Below are 24,342 nucleotides of genomic sequence, written 5' to 3'. Positions count from 1 at the left end.
CAAAACCACAATGAGATACCATCTCACACCAGTTAGAATGACAATCATTAAGAAGTCAGGAAACAACAGGTGCTGGAGAGGAGGTGGAGAAATAGGAAGACTTTTACACTGTTGGTGGGACTGTAAACTAGTTCAACCATTGTGGAAGTCAGTGTGGTGATTCCTCAGGGATCTAGAACTAGAAATACCATTTGATCCAGCTATCCCATTACTGGGTATATACCCAAAGGACTATAAATCATGCTGCTATAAAGACACATGCACACGTATGTTTATTGTGGCACTATTCACAATAGCAAAGACTTGGAACCAACCCAAATGTCCAACAATGATAGACTGGATGAAGAAAATGTGGCACATATACACCATGGAATACTATGCAGCCATAAAAATTGATGAGTTCATGTCCTTTGTAGAGACATGGATGAAATTGGAAATCATCATTCTCAGTAAACTATCGCAAGAACAAAAAACCAAACACCGCATATTCTCACTCATAGGTGGGAATTGAACAATGAGAACACATGGACACAGGAAGGGGAACATCACACTCTGGGGACTGTTATGGGGTGGGGGTAGGGGGGAGGGATAGCATTGGGAGATATACCTAATGCTAGATGACGAGTTAGTGGGTGCAGCGCACCAGCATGGCACATGTATACATATGTAACTAACCTGCACATTGCACACATGTACCCTAAAACCTAAAGTATAATAATAATAAATAAATAAATAAATAAAAATAAATAAAAAAAGTTCCACATAGACAAGTCAGAAGTGGCAGCAGAATAGCTTGCTTTTTCCTAAATGACTCCTTTTACCAACACCCCACATGATAGGGTGCTTCTTTCTTCCAACCAACTTCAGGAACAAGATATACCAGTTACTACTGGTACCTTTTCTCAGGGTGGGTCATCATGAAAGCTATGCCATTGGCTATTCTCAAATGTATTCAAAGCAGCTTTAGCACAAGCTCTAAAACTAATTAAGTTAGGTGCTCACAAGTATTTAGAAAGTTCCTCCTCATTCAGCAGTAGAGTAAGCCTTTATTGATTTCCTGTCAGTATGAGTATCTTCATCTCCAAGTCTTAAGTCATGTCTGTTTCTAGTCCAGAATGCTGGTCTTGTCTACTCTAAAGTCCATTTTTGTTTTGTTTTGTTTTGGGACAGAGTCTCACTCTGTCACCCAGGTTGGAGTGCAGTGGCACTATCTCAGTTCACTGCAAGCTCTGCCTCCTGGGTTCATGCCATTCTCCTGCCTCTTCCTCCCTAGTAGCTGGGACTACAGGCACCCGCCACCATGCTCAGCTAATTTTTTGTATTTTTTTTTAGTAGAGACACGGTTTTACCATGTTAGCCAGGATGGTCTCGATCTCCTGACCTCATGATCCGCCTGCCTCGGCCTCCCAAAGTTTTGGGATTAGAGGCGTGAGCCACCGCGCCCGGCCCTAAAGTCTGTTTTCTAAGTATACCAAGACAAAGCTAATCACTCTACCCTCTTCACAGCCTTTTAAATCCCAGCCTCATCAGTCTTCAACTCAAAGACTTCTTTCGCTAGCCTCATCCTCCTTTATACAACTTATATCCTTTCTACCTTTTTAACACCCTTTACTCTTACACTCCTCCTATAGGTCACTGAGAACACGAGAAGGTGTCTTCTGTCAAAGAACTAGGCATATTATCTCTTACAGCCTTAACATGGTGAGGCAAAACACTTCAGTATATGCAGTGTTAAACTATCCTAAGGCACTATAAAAAACAAAGTTGAAAATTCAAAGTCAACATGTTCAAGAACTACCAGGTAATGTGAATATCATGTAGGAAACTAATTTCAAGAAGTTAGAGATCCACCTTTAAAGATTTTTCTATCTTTATGTAATAGGGAATCATAATTATTTTATCCAAGGAAATAAAACAATGAAGGGAACATTCAAGCTTGACCTGATCCTGTTGTGATCAGAGAATCAAGTAGAGCAAAATTAGAAAAGTAGTGGTCTGTGAAACCACAATCATTTGATCTGGAGTTCTGGCTCAACCCTTAATATGTCACTTTGGGTCAGTTACTTAAACTCTCTGAGCTTTAATTTTGATTTACACAAAATTAACATAATAGTACTTACCTCAGAGAGCTTTTGAAGATGAAAGATAAAATATGCAAAGTACCCACTGCTCGGCTATGAGTCAAGGGGATTTGACTATCTACGAATTTCTGAAATGTTCATATCAGGAGCCTTATATGTTTTGATTTCTGAGGTGATGATGCTATAGGCTTCTTTAATTTTGGCCTGGCTTAATTTCTAAACCAGTTTCTCACCATCCTCTCTTCATGTACACAGAGCAACAGTCAGTCAAAATGCTATGCACACGTTGCCTCCCATATGGACCACACATATTTTTTTCTTTGTCTTCTCTCATCTTTATCTTTCAGTACCATCCTTCCCTCACCTATTCTTATTAATCTAAATCCAGTTATGAAACTTTCCTTGATTGCTCCATGTCTCAGTTACCTCATTTTCCTAGAAATATCTATTATGTATGTAACCTGTCACTTGCTAACATGCCCTGCTGAGTCTTGCTCCAGGTATTTTGATGTATCAACAAAGTCAGCATGGACTAAAAAATATGTCTATCTGCCACTATACTCTTCTGATCTCCCTTCCATCTGCTGGAAAAGTCTTCGTTGGATAACACTGATATTTCAGTTAGGCACAGTTACATCCACTGGATGCTTCTTCCTCTTCATAATATCTGTGATTCTTTCAGAAACTACTTCTCTGCATATTATATTATCTAGTGATTAATTGCACCCTCCAGTTCCCAAAACTGGACAATATTCCTGAGCTACAGGGAGATAAAATGCATCTATCCCTTTTTGTTATTTTATATTAAAAGACAAACTCTTTGTGTCCAATATCTTTTAGATGGATGATATCTCGTTAATATTAAAGAGTTTTATGTAACATTTCCTTCTCTCTTCCTAAGATTCTGATATGAGTCAGTAGTGAAAGGAGGTGCCATGTTGGGGGCAAATTCAAGCTGCTCATCCCCTCTAATGTTCAAGGCTTAGTTATTGGGTCAGGTTTATCTACCAATTCTCTCATTTACACATTCAAACTTCATTTTATTTTGCTTTGCTTTGTTGCACTTCGTGATACTGTGTTTTTATACATTGAAGGTTAGTGGTAACCCTGTATTGAGCAAGTTTATTGGTACCATTTTTCCAGCAGTATGCCCTTGCATTGTGTCTCTGTGTCCTACTTTGGTAATTCTGGCAATATATCAAATATTTTCATTGTTAATATATCTGTAACAGTGATCTGTGATCGATGCTCTATTATGTTACTATTATAATTGTTTTGGGGTGACACAAATCGTACCCACATAGGAGGCAAACTTAACCAATAAATGTATGTGTTCTGACTGCTCCACTAACTAGAAGTTCCTCATCTTTTCCCCTCTCCTAGGCCCTCCCTATTCCCTGAGACACAATCATATTGAAATTAGGCCAATTATTAACTCTATAGTGTCCTTTAAGTGTTCAAATGAAATGAAGAACTGCACATCTCTCACTTTAAATTAAAAACTAGAAATGGGCCAGGTGCAATAGCTGATGACTGTAATCCCAGCACTTTGGGAGGCTGAGGTGGGCAGATCACCTGAGGTCAGGAGTTTGAGACCAGCCTGGCCAACATGGTGAAACCCTGTCTCTACTAAAAACACACAAAAAAATTAGCTGGTTGTGGTGGTGGGCACCTGTAATCCCAGCTACTTGGGAGGCTAAGGCAGGAGACTCGCTTGAACCCAGGAGGTGGAGGTTGGAGTTTGCAGTGAGCCTAGATCGTGCCACGCACTCCAGCCTGGGCAATAAGAGTGAAACTCCATCTCAAAAAAAAAAACAAAAAACAAAAAACAAAAAAACAAAAAAACAACTAGAAATGATTGAGCTTAGTGAGAAAGGCGTGTGGAAAGCCCAGACGGGCTGAAAGCTGGGCCTCTTAACCAAACAGTTAGCCAAGTTGTGAATGCAAATGAAAGTTCTTGAAGAAAATTAAAAGTGCTACTCCAGTGAACCCAAAAATTGTAAGAAAGCAAAATAGACTTATTGTTGATATGGAGAAAATTTTAGTGGTCTGGATAGAAGATCAAACCAGACACGAGATTCCATTAAGCCAAAGCCTAATCCAGAGCAAGACCCTGACTCACTTTAATTGTATCAAGGTAAGAAAGCTGCAGGAAAAAAAAGTTGAACACTAGCAGAGGCTGGCTCATGAGGCTTAACAAAAGCCATCTCTATAACACAAAAGTGCAAGATGAAGCAGCAAGGGCTAATGTAGAGGCTGCAGCAAGTTATTTAGAAGATCTAGTTAAGATCATTGACAGATAATTACACCAAACAATAGATTTTCAATTTAGATGAAATAGGCTTATTTTGGAAGAAGGTGCCATCTAGGATTTTCATAGCTAGAGAGGAATGTCTGGCTAGAAAGCCTCAAAGGACAGGCTGATCCTCTTGTTAGGGGCTAATGCAGCTGGTGACTTTAAGTTGAAGCCAATGCTCCTTTACCATTTCAAAAATCCTAGGGCCCTTAAGAAATATGTTAAATCTACTCTGCCTCTGTGAACAAAACAACAAAGCCTGGATGACAGCATATCTATTTACATCATGGTTTACAGACTATTTTAAGCCCATTGTTGAGACCTACTGCTCAGAAAGAAAGATTCCTTACAAAATATGACTGTTCAGTGGCAAGTCAAATAGTCATCCAAGAGCTCTGATAGAGATTTACAAGAATAATGTTGTTTTCATGCCTATTAACACAACATTCATTCTGCAGCCCATGAATCAAGGAGTAGTTTTGACTTTTAAGTTTTATTATTTAAGAAATACATTTTGTAAGGCTATAGCTCCATAGATAGTGATTCCTCTGATGGTTATGAACAAGGTAAATTGAAAACCTTCTGGAAAAGATTCACCATTCTAGATGTCATAAAGAACATTCATAATTCATAGAAAGAGGTCAAAATAACAACCCTAACAAGAGTTTGGAAGAAGCTGATTCCAGTTCTCATGGATGACTTTGAAAGGTTACAGGCTTCAGTAGAGAAAGTAACTACAAATGAGGTAGAAATAGCAAGAGGATTAGAAGTAAAGGTAGATCCTTAAGATGTGACTGAATTGCTACAATCTCATGATCAAACCTGAATGGATGAGAAGTTGCTTCTTATGGATAAGCAAAGAAAACGGTTTCTTGAGATAAACTCTACTCTTGGTGAACATGCTGTGAACATTGGTGAAATGACAACAGAAGATTTAGAATATTAAATAAACTTATTTCATAAAGCAGTAGCAATGTTTGAGAAAATGGATTCCAATTCTGAAAGAAATTCTACTGTGGGTAAAATGCTACCATACAGCACTGCATGATACAGAGAAATCTTTTATGAAAGGAAGTATCAATTGATGTGGCAAACTTAATTGTTTTCTTATTTTTAAAAATTGCCACAGCCACTTCAACCTTCTGAACTCATCACTCTGATCAGTCAGCAGCCATCCACATCAAGGCAAACCCTCCACCAGCAAAAATATTGTGATTTGTTGAAGGATCACACGAAGGTTAGCATTTTTAGCTTATTTTTAATTATGTACATTGCTTTTTAGACATCATGTTATTGTACACTTAATAAACTACAGTATAGTATAAATATAATTTTATATGCACTAGGAATCCAAAAATTTCATGTGACTTGCTTTACTGGGGTGGTCTGGAACCAAATCCTCAATATCTGCAAGGTATGTTTGTATTGTATTCTCCCAGAAGGTATGCCAGCCCTTCAAAACTGTAAACTCTGGCACCTACCCACAAAGAGCCTAAAGTTTTTCCAGATGTGATCTCCAGAATGAATCTAGCTTAGAAATAGTTTTAGAATACACTATATTCATATAATTTATGGTGTTCCTTTTAGTTATTTATTTCATCATTTTATAATTTAGTCTTTTATGTGTTTTTATTTTGTCTCTGCTCCTAGAAAGTAAATTATCTTAGGATAGTCGAGGGAGTATGGCAGGCCCTGAGAAACAAAGCACAGTGTTATAAGATGGTAGATATTTGCAACTATCTTCTGACTGATTTTTTGAGAGAATGCTAAATGGAGTGATGGAATTGCAGAATCATTTAAAGATGTGGATGAAAGGCAAAGAATGGGCATTTGAAAATGATGCAAAAGTAGTGCACAGAAAAATTAACATTTATGAATTTGGCAAAAATTTTTGAGAGAGCTAATAAATGTTCAACACTTTATTAGGCACTGGATTACATTGTAAGTAAGATACATAAGAGTCCACAAGGAGCTTTCAGTCCAACAAGAAAGTTAAATATGTTCAAAAGTACAATTTATTGCTTTAAAAATTAGAACAAACCTAAACTCAGAGTAATATGGGAATACAAACATGAAAAGAAATTCAAGAATGTTAGGTAGAAGTTTGTGAATTTAAGATCTTACAAATAAACACTGGGAACTAATAGTAGTTATTAATATTTCAAATATCTATGAAGTTATTGGATCATATGAAGATCATCTTTGCATGATTTCCTTTAGGTATAGCTACTTCCTAGTGTGTTCCATTTAAGACAATGTCCTTTTACTCTTCTTCAGTGTAGAAGATTTGGGGTGGAGGTAAAACATCTGGAAGTTGTTTGGATATCAGTATAATCTGAATGGTTGGTTATGCATTTCAGACAGGTCCTGTTGATCCAGGAGTAAGTACTCATGGTACTGTTACCCACTTCAGTGATAGTGCCATAGACTAAATAAGGAAAGAACTGAGTTGCTCTCCCAGCATGAGGCAAGCTTCGTAAGTGCAATGTACCAGTCCAGTGCCTAGTCTTCTGCAAAAAGTTTTCTATCAAACTGATGCTTCTCTGGGTAGTCAGACTTCGAATTGACTAAGACTAGCATATTAAAGCCCAGTGATTATTTTCTTATGTAGCAACAACCCTAACACCTGTTTTTTTTTCACATTATGAACAGTAACAGAAGCGTCTAATATTTATTATGATAATTTGTAACAGTCCTTTAAAAAACTTTCTTTCAAATATAAGAACATCTGGTCAGATATGCAAACTCTGAAAAGTAGCTGCTTTAATTTCTTTTTAAACACAGAGAGAGTTACTGGAAAAGAAGGTAAGATGAATGCAGATGCATGTGCAGACAGGGTGAAATTTGTAGACCCCTAAAGCACACTGTAATGTCACTCTCTGCTAGCAGGAAGATAACTTTATTTTTTTTAAATTAATAAAATGTGTAATTTGGGAATACTGGCAAAGAAACTACTTCCAATATTTTAATGTAATATTCAAATTTGAATTTTCAGTGTAATTCATTTCTAAAGTGATAAAGAGGAGAAAGAAGATGCATATCATTTTCTTTTAACCATTAAATGCCCCAGTTAACTATTAAGACCCACTTCCATTGAAATAAATTCATATGCATATTCATTATTTTATCAATTAAATAATTTACTTTTATATATATGGGGACTATTAGGTACTAGGCATTTAAAAAATTGAATGATCAGCATCTACCATTTGCCAGTCACTGTTTTAGGAATGAAGAATGCTATAGTAAAGGGGAAAAATTAACAGTGCCTGACCTTAAGATGTTTATATAGTCTAGTGGGGAAGAGAAATAGAGATGTGGATAGCAGCTCATACAAGGAGAGGTGATATCACAAACACACTATGTTACTGATTGAATCACACTGTCCTAAGGCTAATCTGGCAGATAGTTTACATCCACTTCTATAGAATCTGGCATTATGTGATTCTGATTTGTGACAGACTTGTTTCTAGACTAAAGTTGCAAATGCCTTCTTAGTATATTCTAAAACTAGTGACCGGATTTCTGCATGTGGAAATGCTTGCTTGAACCTGTAACTGTTTCCAAACAGGAAACAATATTCCACAGGGTAAAGGCAAGCTGAATTTGCTATTGATCTTTATAACACAAACACTGGGAGGACTTCAATGTCCAGTCATGGAGTTCCTTAAATCATGCCCCTGAATAAATCTCACAGAGAATGCCAGATGTAGAGGCCAGATGCAGACTTACCTGGGTGGAATTTGATTAGACTTGGGAAGTAGAAAGATACTAAATGCAATCACGTTCTGATTCATTAGAGAGCAAAGTTTAAAATAGTCAAGTTATTTCCAAGATACAAATCTTTTAATATTAAATGCATCATGTTGACTAGAATGAGTTATGGGACATAGCTCACAAGGGTGAGACAATGATAAGTAATGAGTGAATGATGTGCAGAATTTAGGACAAATGAGATCAAACTGTAGTTTACCATCTCTTTCAGGACAGTTTTTTTCTTTTGGAAGTTCTCCAAATCATGTATTTCAGAAGGTTCTGGTTTAAGAATTCCATTTGATGAAAGATCAGATGTAAAAAACACTGCCCTTTCTGCTAGTGAAGTATGTTTTCATTCTGCTGCAAGTTCATGCCAGGAGAAAATATTATTTTTCAAATGAAAAGTATCATAAGTTATCTTAGACCCTGTACTGGGCTATAATAACTGTGCTCTTTTGGCTTACATCAAATCAGAGTTGATAATCAATTTTGCATCAGCTATGCCCTGGAGATGTTCAGGAATCGGGTGGGAGACTTTCTAGGAGGTATGGGTTTGAGAAATTCTACAAGTTGGAATTCTTGGCTAGGAAATTATTTGATGCCTCTTTCAGTGCTTCAAATTTGCTAGTAACCAGCTCTAAAAATGTATATGCAAAGAATTTACTTTTAGTTCTTCTATATCCATAACAATATATATCATTTCCAATATTTGTACTGTCAGTCCCAGTAACTGACAGAATGTACTACTCACTTGTACCTTAATTATTACACAGGAATTTTTTTAAGCATTGTAATCCTATCTATTAGACTTTCCTCCTTCAGTTGCAAAAGTAGAAACAATATGTGGCAGAGAAGAATGTTTAAATCTAAGACCTTAGGTATGCCTTACTTAACTCATAAAATAGTGGGGACAAACTTATTTACAAGTATATGTAACACAATGAGAGGTTAGTTTTTAATTTGCTTTAGGAATTAGATTAAAGGCCTAGACACAGATGGTATATATGTGATACTGATTATGTTTAATACAAGTAGGGTATAGGTAATTTAATATCAGTAAGTATTAAAACATTTACTGATCTTTACAGCCTAGCTAAATTACAGTAACATAGAATCATGAAACGGCATTTAAACTCTTAAAACTTTTTAATAATAATTAGTTTTCCATCTACTTTGAATTGCCCATATAAATACTATTATTTTTATGAAGTCACATTTTTGAGTCACATTTGAATACCATCTGCAATATTTCCAGTGCTGAAGATAGAATTTTTGTTTTCAATCCTGATAATTTACATCATATTTGCCAGCCCACAACAGTTTTCTAGGTTTTCTGGAACTCGTTGTTCTTTTCTCCCATCCCGTAATGGCATTTCGGCTAAATAAAGGCAAAAAGAGAAGTAGGCTTTGATTTCCAGTTATCAAAATTGACAAAGAATTATGTGATTTAGTCTTGATATAATTGAAAAGAAAAGGCTTATGTTCATGTATACATGCCAGCTCTGTGAGAATCAAATGTTCTGAGAACACAGAGATGAATAAGACCTGGTCCCCCTTAGAGGTCCCCCTCTTAGAAGAGACTTTATGAGGATTATTTGTCTTCAGCAGTATGTTCATCTCACATTCTAGTGAGATGAACAGATGTAGAAGAAGTATGTGCAAGGGGCCAGGAAGGACAAATATAAGCCAGATGTATAGGGCAGGAGAGGACAAACATTGTGGAATAACAATGAGGCAAAAGGCAAGGCATAGGCATAGCAGGCGTGAGTCTTGAGAGAAAGAAATTTGATGTTGAAGAATTTCCCATAATACATTAAGATATAAGTGCTTTATCCCTAAGGGTTTAGTGATGATATGTTGAGATTTGCTTTGTGTGTGGGTTTTAAATGGGTAGAAGACAAAATCAAAGTCATGGAGACTTATGAAACGAGTACTGCAGGAAAACATTTTTTCAAAGAAAGAGATGATTGTAGGAATGTAGGTGAGAAAGTATTGGACCCAAACTATAGGTGTGGCTTTAGACCTAGAGAGGAGAAAATAGATTGAAAGGGATACTTCAAAAACAGAAAGGATGTAGTGATGGTGAGATATGACAAGAGAAATAGAGAGACAGAGATGGTTCCCAGGTGGAGCGACTTCAGATGATGGTAGGGCAAGTTTGTGAGCGTACATGATATTTCACTTTTCTCCAAGTTAATTGTGAAGTATTTGTGAGATATCATTATAAAGACCAACAACAAAACTCAGTACATTTTCAGTTTCAAATAAATGATGTAGTATATGAGTGCTACTACTATTGGATAATCTAGCTCCACGTGGACTGCTCAGGTGTTGGTGTCTGAGTTTCAGGTATAGCTGCAGCAACAGCAGCAAGGATGGGCTTGAGGGCTTCTTCTGATCTATTATGAAGTTTATCTGAGGACATAATTTCCCATAGTAACAATTGCAATATAATCACCCTTAATGAGTTGCTATGCTATCTGTGGTATAAAATCTAAGAGTCCTTGTCTTTGACTGAAATAGATTATAACTTGAAGGTGGTTTTTCCAGAAGAGCTCCATGGCTCCTGTGATGTACATATACTCCTTATCAATAGATGAAATGTTGAAACCCATAGCTTCTCACCCAACTCTTGCTACTGCCCTCCCAAATTTGGCTCTTGAAACTTCTTTTCTGGATGGCTTCTAATTCCTTACTACTTTCCCACTTTATTCAGGCCTTTATCTCAAATCTTACCATGTCTTGCTCAATCTCTATTGACATATTTATTGAATAAATGATTAAAATTAGTAAATAATTAACAAAAGCTAAATTTATCTGGCTTAGGTTTCCTTAAATGAGTGTTCCATTTATTTTCTTCATAACCAAACATTTCAGTAGCTTTCCATTGGATAGATTCAGAATTCAGATTCAGCCAATTTTACCCTGAAATTTAAAGGCATTCCACAATCTTCTTCCCAGTTACCTTCTGAAACATCTCTTTCTGTACTTGTTCTTGCAAATGCTTCCATACAATCAAAGGATGTATTTACTTTTCCCTGAATAAGCCACATGTTTTTCTCCTGAACCTCTGCTTTCATCACATTGTTTGGCCAAAATGTCCCACCACATCTTCCCTACTCTTCTGTATTCTCACCCTTTTTTTGAGGCCAGACTCTGACTCCACCTTCCTCATAGTTTCCATGAAGCTTCTGGTTCACCATGACCTCTTTTTTCTCTGAATTACTGTAATTCTTATCATCTACCCAAGCTCCTGACCGTCATATACAGTGCTGCCTTTTTTATTTTTCCTTTACATAATGTCACATGTCAGCTCTGCTTGTCATTGGCATCATAAACTCCCTGAGGGTAAAGTTAATATTTAAGAGTAGATATTATCTTTAATGCATCTGGAAGTGAAAACAGACAGAAATGGAAACTTTTTCTTGTGGCCCAGTGCCTATGCAAAAAAAGACTCTCACCTCAGTAAAATCCTCTTGCTGATGGTGTCGGTGATGCAGCCTGGTACTAACTGGCTTTGGCTTAACAATTAGGCTGCACTTTGAATGTCTCAAATTCTACTACCAAAAGTATGAAAGTCAGATTGTGTTGTAAAAGCTAATTCTTCAGTAAAAGGAATTGAATCTATTGAAGTTGCCTTAAAACTACAATGTCTCTCTGGTCATTAGCAGGAATTCTCCCTGCTTCTGAAGAGAGTCATATCCAGAATTTGCTTTAATAAAAAAGAAAAAAAAAAGAAAAGTAAAAGCTCATTGATGACAACAACATCTCTAAAGAAGGGATAGCTACTATATGTGATGATCTGTTTAGATTTAAAGACATGGACACCCCAAGAAGAAAATGTTAGCATGTTCACAAGCAGGGGAAAGGAGAGACGAAGGAGAATAAGGTCTTTGGGGAAGGGAGAAAAGAAGAAGAAGGAAGGAAGAGAGGAAAGAAGCAAGAAAGAGAGCAGAGAGAGAAAAGAGAATAAGAACGTATTTGGTCAAAGTTTACACTTTTTTTTTTTTTTTTTTTTTTTTGAGACGGAGTCTTGCTCTTTCGCCCAGGCTGGAGTGCAGTGGTGCAATCTCGGCTCACTGCAAGCTCCACCTCCCGGGTTCACGCCATTCTCCCACCTCAGCCTCCCAAGTAGCTGGGACTACAGGCACCCGCCACCACGCCCGGCTAATTTTTTCTATTTTTAGTAGAGATGGCGTTTCACCATTTACAGGATGGTCTCAATCTCCTGACCTCCTGATCCACCCGCCTCGGCCTCCCAAAGTGCTGGGATTACAGGCGTGAGCCACCGCACCCACCCAGCCAAGGCTTACATTCTTAACACGAGTTGTGAGCTGAGGTAAAAAAAAAATTTAATACCATTCACTTTCCTTTTATTACCAACCGTTCTCTAATTATTCAAGAAAGGAGTGAGCCCCTGTGGCAGGTAAACCTAAACTCTTTCTGTTTCAGTCCATACTCAGGAACAGTCCTTATCATAAATTAACAAACTTGCAAAATGTATTTGGCTACAAAGCCCTTTGTAGATGGAACACATACCTCCAGACCAGTGGTCCACAGAACACATGCTGGAAAACAATCCATTCAATCACTCTGGTACTTAGAGGAAGAAAAATCCTATTTAGATGAATACTAAAGTATTATTCAAATAACTTTTAACTTGGCCCTTTAGGTAATTCTTCAATAAGTCATGGGTATATACATTTACATACAAAATTATGCCAAGAATTATACATGAAGTGTGTCCATAGATGTATTGTTCTTTGGTGAAAAGGAAAACCAGATGATTGTTGACATTATCATCAGCAAACACTTGTTTAGAATCAGGCCTATAATATCACTAGTAGCAATGGGCCTTCCATAAAAAGAAATACTAAGGATTTTAAGTCTTAAGCTGCTTTCAAATTCATGGAAAAGCAAAACATACACACAGAACAAAAAGTAAATTATACAATATAATAGAAATGTATTTTATAGTAGAGCAAATAGCACACATGTATAATGGCATAGGGATTGGATTATTAATTTTAGAAAATGAAAACCAGGTTAATATAATGAAAACAGATAGATTTTATAAAGAGGATATTTTGGGAGAAAAACTCACACATGTATTAGCTGTGTGAGCTTGGTAAATTACATTCCTTTCTATGTCTCAGCTTCTTCATCTTGAATATATTTACAACCATGTCTACATTTCAGAGTACACATACCTTTGTATAAAATACCTGTATTAAGGCTGATATTTAATTTAGGGTAGTTATTATTATTATTTTATTGCTATTGTCATGTTACATTTAATAGAAAGATACATGATATATTCAGGTACTGGTTACTTTTCCTTACCTATTTCTGAAGAAGAGACTTTATGAAGATTGTCTGTCTTCAGCAGTATGTTATTTTCATGCTAAACTTTATCCTTAGAATGAGTATATTATTTATAATAAAATGTTCCATTTGCTCACTCAGGGATTTCCTAACCACTCAGTTCAAACCTCTTGCAAATATTTTATCAAATTGTTAGCCTCTGGCATGACTCTGCTTGGCTTTCAATCAACTCCGTAGTCTATTATATCAGTGCTACTTTCCCAACTGCAGTACATCCCTGAATCTCTTTCCCTTCCAATGTCTGCTTCCTCTGCACCTTACTGAGGGGAAAAGTGAGCTGCTGAGAGAAGATGAGCAGCTTTCCAGTCCTCCTTTGTTTCAGATGCCGACTTTGCTGATGTTGGGTGAATTCACTTCCTCCCACTGTAGTTTTCCCATTTACACTCTCTTTCTTTACACCTCAGATTAAATTGATCTTGTGATGTAGATTCTGCACTCACTGCGAAGACTGGACCAACCCAAAACCAATAGTTTACAGAGCATTAGCTAGAAACTCTTGGGATTATCTGTGTTTATCCCATTTCTTCTCCTAATATGGTTTTAGATGGCATGTTGTAGATGAATGCTGTCAGTTATTTCATAAGTATTATTTTATCATGTTAAATACAGTTTTAATTCTAACTTTTCTTTCAAAATTAATGACAGTCTTTTTAATAAAATATGTGTAATAAAAAAAGGTTAAAAGCATAATTATAGATACTGCTAGATTAATGTCAGGGATTCCCAAAGACCGTTTCTATGAGTATACTTCAAGGTAGTATTTCAAATTAGAGAATTATGTCAACAGAGAAGGATTATTTGTTTGCTACTGTAAAGATATATGTTAACATTTCATTTAGTTGCTTTTAATGCATTTTATGATCCAGAAGACTATAATTTGATAGAAAAACCATTCTGGTAATCTATGGCTGTAAAGAAAATGCTATTTACCTCAAGGCACCAATATGATATGAACTATATTAGATTATTAAGGAGAGCATTACCTCAAAGTCAAAACCCTGACCATAACTCATAGAACTGCCACTATTGTAAGATAGAAATTGTTGATAGAAATGCACTACACAAAGATATCTTCAAAGAGCCTGAAGAAGAACAATGTTTATAAAAGCAAATAATAGTAACTACTACCACAACAAAAGACTTATTGAGTGTTTATGAGGTGTCAGGCATTGTGCTAAGCACTGGCCTTGGATTATCTCGCTTACTTCTGGAGACCAAGGTCAAAATATTGTGACATTTGGCTTTAAACAAATGAACTTCTAGGTAGACCTGCTGATAATATAGACTTCACATCATTATCATCGTTGTCATCATCATCATCATCACATCATGATATATATAATGTATCAGATACTTCTCTGAGTATTTTATATCAATGATCTTGTTTAATCCTTACAATTGTCCCATTGGGTCACTACTAATATCTCCATATTACTGATTGGAAATCAAACTCTGAGAGGATACGTTGCCCAAGATCATTTTTTCTGGTTTTTTTTTTTTTTTGAGACTGAGTCTTGCTCTGTCGCCCAGGCTGGAGTGTAGTGGCCTGATCTCAGCTCACTGCAAGCTCCGCCTCCCGGGTTCATGCCATTCTCCTGCCTCAGCCTCCCCAGTAGTAGCTGGGACTACAGGCACCCACCACCATGCCTGGCTAATTTTTTGTATTTTTAGTAGAGACAGGGTTTCACCATGTTAGCCAGGATGGTCTCGATCTCCCAACCTTGTGATCCACCTGCCTCAGCCTCCCAAAGTGCTGGGATTACAGGCATGAGCCTCTGCGCCCTGCTGCCCAAGATCATTAATTAGTGTCAGAGCTATGATTCAAACCCAGGCCTTACTTAAAGTCAGATAAACTTGATAGTTTATAGGTCAATCACAACTTATTATAGATTGCCTCCTCAAAGAAGAAAAGGGTAGCTTGCCGGGATGGCAGCATTCTGATAAATTCTACCCAGTAGTACATACCCAACAGCCAGAAAATGGCAAACCCTACTTCTTTCTCCCAATATATGAGACCTTCACAACATGTAGACCTTATTAAGTAAAAATTCAAAGTTTGTGAAAGCTTGTGGAAGAGACCATACTTTATCCATAAAGGCAACACAATACCTAATAAATGCTTTTTCTTGTCCCTTTATTTCAGATTAAATCCTCTATACTATTATGTACTACAAGGGTATGATTATATGTCACTTTGTGATTTTAAAATATCTATTACTAAATAACGGCACTTTAGTTAACCATGAGAGGATAAAGTAGCATTATCTGACAATGGACAGAATGAACCAATTACCAACTGGTCCGACCAACAAGAGAGAGATATGCTTCCTACTGTTAAAAATATAGAAGTGTGACCAGTCAGAATGGCTACTATTAAAAAGTCAAAAAATAACAGATGCTGGCAAGGTTGTGGAGAAAAAGGAATGCTTATACACTATTAGAGGAAGTTTAAATTCGTTCAGTCATTGTGGAAGACAGTATGGAAATTCCTCAAAGACTTAAAGACAGAAATACCATTCAACCCAGCAATCCCATTATTGGGTATATACCCAAAGGAATATAAATCATTCTATTATAAAGACACATGCACACATATATTCCTTGCAGCACTATTCCCACTAGCAAAGATGTGGAATCAACCTAAATGTCCATCAATGATAGACTGAATAAAGAAAATGTAGTACGTATATACCATGGAATACTATGGAGCCATAAAAAAGGATGACATCATGTTCTTTGCAGGGACATGGAGGAAGCTGGAGTCCATTATCCTTAGCAAACTAACACAGGAATAGAAAACCAAACACCTCATGTTCTCACTTATAAGTGGGAGCTAAATAATGAGAACAAATGGTCACATAGAGGGGAACAACACACAATGGGGCCTTTCAGAAGGTGGAGGGTGGGAGAGGGAGAGGATCAGGAAAAATAACTACTTGGTACTAGCCTTAACACCTGGGCGATGAAATAATCTGTACAACAGCCCCCATGACACCAGTTTACCTGTGTAACAAACCTGCACTTGTACCCCTGAACTTACAAGTTAAAAAAATATATAAAAGTGTGATGTTAGCACAGGTTTAGATATTCATTCATTCAGTCAGTTACCAGACATGACTATGTATGGGGCTCTGGGGTTAAGTCTTAAGGAAGAAAGACAAAGGCCCTGACCTCAAGCACATTACAGTTTAGTGAAAAATATCACATTTCCCCAAGTCTGCACATTTAGAAACAAGTTCTTAGATTATTTTCAGACCACAAGAGAACTTCTCTGAAAATACATGAACCAATCATACAAAAAATACTGACTCTGATGTACTACTAGGGAGCCGTACAACAATGGTAATTTTCAATAAAATAACTGAAGTGAAAATGATGCTCTGAGTTAGGAGATTCTTCTACCAGAGGTGTTAATGTGCTCCAGCTCATTAGAGGATTATATCAAATAAAGCTGAACTGATGTTCACTTTTTTGTGTGTTTTGTGTCTTCTTTAGGCTCCTTCCCCCAGTTATTTTCTATATCCTTAAATTGTCCCCTATTATTTTGACCACATATGCACTGTAATGGAAAGGACATGATACATTCAGCAGAATTACTTAATTAGGTTTTTGTGAGCAGTATGTGCCAAGTAGGCTAGGTTTGCTTTCTAGTCATAAAAATGTGCCCGCAATGCATGCCGTGTTCTCGCGGAGGAAACACAGTGATTGATGTGATGATAAAATGATGAAGGGAAGGATAAAGCCAGAGAGAAAAATGTCTCAAAAGGGAAATAAAGTAGGGTAGCAGCTGCCCCCATGTTAATTGAAGCATAAATTTCAGAAGCGGGATCTGAGATTTAATTTCAAGCATACACTGAGAGAGAGTTTGTGTGTGCGTGTGTGTGCGCACTTGTGCGCATATGTGCACTGCTGTGATAAAAAACACCCAAGCTCTTTTCATCCTTTGCATGAAGGGTTTTAAAGTCAGTTTTATAAAGGAAAAAGTTGCAACTGTAGAAATGTATTGATTTTCATTGGAAGACGTTTATTTAGTCAGCATTTAACAGAGAATAACAGAATCCGTGAAGGACAAGTGTTCCAGGCACTACAGATACAATAGGCTAGAAACCACACATTTCTGCACTCATGGACCTGAACGCTCTTAGTTTATCATTTCTTTCTGTACATATCTTCCCCACTTCCGCCCCACCCTTTGCCATAATCTTTTAAAAAATATATATATAAATGGTTTCATTTTCACTTTTAACACCACCATAGCTGTGCATGCAAAAACACTACAGTCTAGCCACTCCTTATACATCCAGCCACTTCTTGCATCTCTCCCGATATCACAATTTCAAGCTTTCCATTCCTCAAACATAACGTTTATATTTACATAATGGCGACTTTGTCAGACTGTACTCTGAGCCTCAAATACCTTCATACCAGTTTCCCATCAATTAAAACTCCCTCCATTTGATTGCAGTGCAGCTGAAATCCCTCTTAAGCTTCATGCTTTTTAATATTTCTAACAGTTTTAACAGTCCTTCATGTTAATTTCTGGGTAATTTTGCTTGGAATATGTCATTAAAGCGCTCAGTTCATTTGTCCTGAAACGAGCTGTTCATATCTCTGTTTATATGGCTTGTTATTTTGTTGTTGTTTTTTCTTCGGTAGGCGTGAACTACTTGAGGACAGGGCAGGGAGGCTGCTAATTTGTTTCTGGCCACATGCTGTTTTACATGTGTTAGGCTTTTAAAAAGTGTTTAGAGGGCAAACAAATATGCAGCCAGAAAGTATTTAAGAGTCACATGAGATTTTTCATGAGGGAATCAGCTGCCTCACTAAATTCACAAGATTTTATTTCAGAAGATCTAAGAATGTGAAGAGTTACATAGGTGAGAATGCCCACTGCTCTCTGCAGAGAGCAAGGGATGTATTGCATACACAGGTGCTATTTAAGTATTTTTCATGAATCGCCTTGGGGAAGGCATAGCCCATTAATGGGGTATACCATTATCAGGAATGTTTTCAGAGATCTCATCTTTTATATCCTGTCTTTATAGCTTAATGTTGCTTCTATGTATGAGCCTATAGTAATGTAATCCTAAGCTTGGCAAATCTTTACTTTAAAAAATGCTTTAAGAAAGAAAAATTGCTTCCAAGCTTAGGAACAGTACAAATTTTTATAGCTTTGTTATAAACTTCTGAGAAACAGAATTAGGACATCTTGACACTCTACCTTATGGACAAGCTAATATACATCACCATAAAATAATGTGACTGCCATTCATACAACAGAGAACAAAAATAAATTTAAAATTAATGTAAACTATAAAACTATAATACATAAATTTTCTGTTCATTTTAGAACACTTAACCTTTAACTGTGAAAACATATTAATTCGCTGTCACATCTTTTATATTCCAGAGGACACTTCTAAATCATATATTTGTATACAGAAAAGTGGAATGGACTATCTCTGTACATCTTGATTAGCAGGATTCACTTTGAAGGGCTATGTGAGGAGAAGTTTTGCGTTATAACACTTGGATCAAAATTATTTGTCCATTTTCCCCATACTTATGACTTATACAGTTCAGAAAGATAAAGTATTCCAAAGAAAGAAAGCGCATATCTCACAAACAGGGGAGCTCTTCCTTTGTGACAAGATAATTATTAATTGCATTATCTTATGATTATTTACCTTCAAAACAGACTTAATTTTATCTCTCTTTTAAAAAGTTGTTCTTTCTATACTCAATTTGAGCTAATGTGTTATCAAAATCTAGGGCAATATTCAGAGTTTTGACCTGTAATGGACTAAATATCGCAATATTTAAATTGCTTAATTAGCTACTCTTGCACTGAAGCATCTTCTCTCTCCAGTCTCTCCCTTTCTGGAAATAGTACCCCACACTCCTGGGCACTCAGGCTAGAAACCAGGAAGCAGGGCAAAGAGGTATTCCCTCCACATTGTAATTCAGGAATGCCAGAAAATTGTCTTCTCCTTTCGTCATGCCCTTCATACAAATTCCTCCTGGCTCACTGATGCCTGAAATTCTATCATGTATTGCTTTGGCTCACAGCCAGGAGAAGGGATGCCAGGAAGCCATGTACATGTCTTCCTTTCTAGTGTTGCCCTGGTGCCAGGCACTCTGCTATTGACTCTCCATCATTCTTCTGCATTACATCTTTTTCTAAGTGAGGGAACCAAAGCTCAGAGAAGTTAAGTAATGTTGTTAGGGTCACAAAGCAGATCGATAGAAGATATGACAACTGAACCCAAATTGAGTTGACTCCCAAATCTGTGATTTAGCTACTATTCTAGGCTAATATGTATGTGGGCCTAGCGCTGTATTAAGTATTGGTCTTACTGGTTACTTGTTTTCAGGACAAATCAGTGGAGCACCTGACGAAAGTGCCCTACCCAAATCAACTTACGCCTCACCACTGCAGTGCACTCGGCAAGAATTTGGACTGCCTGAGTCATTCTCTGGCTCCTGCTCTCTCCAGCAATGCTAATATGGCAGACTAAAAGTGTTACAGAAACACCAGGGGACTCAGTCTAGGTCCTGCTGCTCGCTGCACAGAAAGCCAATCACTGACACAACAATATCGCCAAGGAAGAAGGCTTTAATTGGGTGCTACAGCCGAGGAGATGGGAGCTCAGTCTGAAATCCATGTCCCTGATTGGCTAAAACTAGATGTTTATATAGCAGGGAAGGAATGTAACAATGTGTGAGAAAACAGGAACTGGGGAGGGGCAAGGAACCAATCATGAGGAGTGAAGGGCCTGGCATCTCATTGTCTGGATGTGGGTATTTAGTGAGTTTCAGTTCTTTGATACTTCATTTTTTTTCAGAGGCCTGAACGTCATTTACTGAGGAAGGAACTCAGAGAAGACAAATGTCAGTTTCAAGCTTTAAGATCAGAAGGGTCAATTTCTATGTGTATCTTAAAAACTATCCATGGGACTATTGGGTCGGTTTCAAAAGCATGGGAGAATTAACTCTCCCACCCCAACCCCAGCAGCCCTCAACAAATGACTGATGAGAATGGTGTATATAAGCTGCAGCTCCCTTGCCTCTTGTGAGGAAAAACCCTGCACTGACTCTCAGAATTGTCCACTGGGATTAGGCTCCAGTTGTCCACTTAATGACACTTTTGATAATACATCCTTTATCAGCTGCCCTTCTTACCCTGTCTCAGTTCCCACCTTACCTATAGATATTTCCTGGCATCCTTTCCAAAACAATCTAATCTATTTGCACTTGAATCTTAGTGTTGGGGTTCCCAGGGTCTGCTTCTTTGGAACCCAAACTAAGGCAATCGGCATCATCCAAAATACAGATTTTCAGGAAGAGAAGGATTGGTGGACTTTGCGATCATCAGGCATTGAAGTGAACAGAAAAAGAGCTGGGCTGCTCTCATTTGTTCCCAAATCATTACTACATCCACGTGTTCCTTAGCCCATCACTCACAGCCAGGGAGATGGCGTCACTTGTTTGTCTGTGAACAGATATTATGCCAGTTCTAGGGAACAGGGATAATGCAATGAACAAAATGGATAAAATGCTCTGCCCGTATGGAAGTTATAGTCTAATAGCTGTCAAGAGATTTTTTTAAAAGAACCAAATGGATCTTCTAGAATGGAATAATAGATATCTGAAATGATTTTACAAATTTTATAGGCTTAACTGCAGGAGAAAGGATGAATGAATTTGAAGCCAGATGAAAAGAAATCATTCGAGCTGAAGCAAATAGAGTAAAAATACATTTTTTAACGAACAGAGGCTCAATAATTGTGGGACAATATCTGACATGTAATTCGAATATCAGAATGTGGCAGAATATTTACTTGAGGAAAATGATGGCAGAATTTCCAAATTTGAGAAAAAGTGATTCAACTTGTAGACCCAAGAAACTTGGCAAATTCCAAACAGGATAAATTTAAAGAAAATTACCATTAGGCAAGTCATCAGCAAATTGCTAAAAACCAGAGATAAAGCAGCCAAAGAAAAAAGACACATTGCATATAGGAGAATAATGATCAGAAACAACCAAGGTAGAAGACAATGGAAAACCATCTTTACAGTGCTTATAGGGGGAAGAAAGACCTGTCAACCTAGAATTTCATAACTAGTAAAAGTATCCTGAGTTATCCTGAATGAAGCCAAGTGAGTTATCTGCATCATTTGATCTGTGGAAGCACTTGTTTGGATAAGTTAGGCTCCAACGTGTATCAAAGGGACAGCAGAGTGTGACCAGGTGCCAGCCTGCCTGAGTCCAATTTCTGACTCCAGCTCTTATTAGCCAAGTGAACTTGGGCAAGTTTCTCAGTTTCTCTCTGCCTCACTTTCTCATCTCTAACGTGAGGATAACAATAAGATCCACCTCACATGGGTATTTTATGAATTAAGTGAATTATTTTATTTCCAACAGTCTGAGGATTTTCCCGGTATCTTTCTGTTATTGATTTCTAGTGTAATTCCATTATGGTCCAAGAACATATTTTGTATAATGTCAATTATTTTATCTTTATTTTTTAATTTTATTTTTGAGAAGGAGTCTTGCTCTGTCACCCAGGGTGGCGTGCAATGGTGCGATCTCGGCTCACTGCAACCTCCACCTCCTGGGTTCAAGCGATTCTCCTGCCTCAGCCTACTGAGTAGCTGGGATTACAGGTGCCTGCTACCATGCACAGCTAATTTTTGTATTTTTTAGTAGAGATGGGGTTTCGCCATGTTGGTCAGGCTTGTCTCGAACTCCTGATCTCAGGTGATCCACCTGCCTAGGCCTCCCAAAGTGCTAGGATTACAGGCATGAGCCACAACGCCTGGCCCTGATATTTTTTTTTTTCTTTTTGAGATGGAATTGTGCTCTGTCGCCCAGGCTGGAGTGCAGTGGCACGATCTCGGCTCACTGCAAACTCTGCCTCCCGGGTTCATGCCATTCTCCTGTCTCAGCCTCCTGAGTAGCTGGGACTACAGGTGCCTGCCACCACGCCTGGATAATTTTTTTTGTATTTTTAGTAGAGATGGGGTTTCACCATGTTAGCCAGGATAGTCTCGATCTCCTGACCTTGTGATCCGCCTGCCTTGGACTTCCAAAGTGCTGGGATTACAGGCTTGAGCTACCACACCCGGCTGGCCCTGATTTTTTAAAAATTATTTTTATTTATTTATTTTTTTATAGACAGGATCTCACTCTGTCACCCAGGCTGGAATGCAGTGGTGCTATCATAGCTCACTGTACCCTCAAACTCTTAGGCTCAAGCAGTCCTCCCACCTCAGCCTCCTAAGTAGCTGGAACTACAAGCACACACCACCATTCTCAACTAATTTTTAAAAATTTTATAGAGATGAGGTCTCACTTTGTTGTCCAGGTTGATCTCAAACTCCTTGTCTCAAGTGATCCCCTCACCTTGACCTCCCAAAGCCCTAAGATTACAGGTGTAAGCCACTGTACCCAGCCACAAATTCTTTTATTTTATTTTTTCTTATTTTTCTTTATTCCCTTTGATATACACAATCAACACACAAATTCTTTTAAATTGTAAATGTCTGTTTAATGACTCAGGATATAGTTTATCTTGGTAAATATTACCTATGCAGTTGAAAAGAATGTATATTTTGTTGTTGGGTGGAGTGTTCTATAAATGTCAACTAGATCCAGTTGATTGATGGTATTGTTCAATTCTTCTAAATCCTTGCTGATTTTCTGTCTGCTGGTTGTAGTACTAAGAAAGGAATGTTAACATCTCCAAAAAAAAAATTTTTTTTAAGTTTTTCCTTCTAACTCTGAGGTTTTGACACGTAACCCAATTTTGTGGTAAATGCTGAAATAAAAATAATTAGGATTAACTCTAAGACTTAAAGGTATAAGACTATGGAAGTCTATCCCAAAGTATTTTCGCTACAGTTACGTGTTAGATGCCAATGCTATGAAGCATAGAACTCGGTCGCACTTTCTTCTACTAATGTATGCTGTGTTTTGATGTCCCTTTCATTTACAGACTGTCAGAAGTCTTCTAAATGTGAGTAATCCACTTTGCCACTAAACAAGACAAAAAAATTATTCACCAGCTCAGTTCATCATATAAACATTTCTGCCATGAGATTGGTAATCTATACTATTTCAAAACATTTTTAAATTTGTAGCTATTTGGGTTTTATACTCTCATGATTTCATCTTGTATGCAAATAAGTCATTAGGGAGTTGAAAATTAATGTTTATTAAACTTTAAAAGATTGTTTTCAAACACTTCAGAAGTCTTTATTGATATCCAAATAATTATGTCAGGCTATAATTTACTGACTGAGTTCCATTTACTTTATTTTCAGAAAGTATGAAAGCTATATTTGTAAAAAGCTTAAGGTGCTCAAGCATTAGTGACAAAGAATAATCTCCATCCATTGCTTTCTAAATAAAGGAATTTTACATACTTTTTTCCGTTTCTATACTTGAACTTAAAGAAAATCTTGCTTTGCAATGCATAAAATTCAAAGAAACTGTTAAAGTTTCGACGGTCTTAGAGTCAGAAGACAATAATAGCTTGTAGTTTCTTCGGGTAATTATTGATAACATATTTAATTTACATTGTAGGGGAGGAAGCGAGTTAAAGAGAGAGATAAGAAGATCTGACCAAAATATGGTTAATAGCTGGGAAGAGTTTCCAGCATGTAATAGAAAAAGTAGATAAAAGAGTACTTGAATAAGAGTGCAATATTTTAAATCCTCAGAGCCAAAATAATACAGTATGTCATGTGTGAATAGATTTAGAATGATAAATACTTTCAAAGAAATAAAAGACAGAACAATGGTATAATCTTCTGAATTGG

At 37.2% G+C, this 24,342-nt stretch overlaps 1 protein-coding gene across 1 annotated transcript in view; it reads right to left on the bottom strand.

Annotated features, from left to right (window-relative positions):
• The window catches only part of LINGO2 (leucine rich repeat and Ig domain containing 2), a 355,117-nt gene that overhangs the window by 330,216 nt on the left and 559 nt on the right, over window positions 1-24,342 (bottom strand). The gene's annotated exons all lie outside the window — the stretch shown is intronic.

This window comes from Pongo pygmaeus, chromosome 13 (assembly GCF_028885625.2).
Source record: "Pongo pygmaeus isolate AG05252 chromosome 13, NHGRI_mPonPyg2-v2.0_pri, whole genome shotgun sequence".
NCBI lineage: Eukaryota > Metazoa > Chordata > Mammalia > Primates > Hominidae > Pongo > Pongo pygmaeus.
This window is presented reverse-complemented; position numbering and strand designations above follow the sequence as displayed.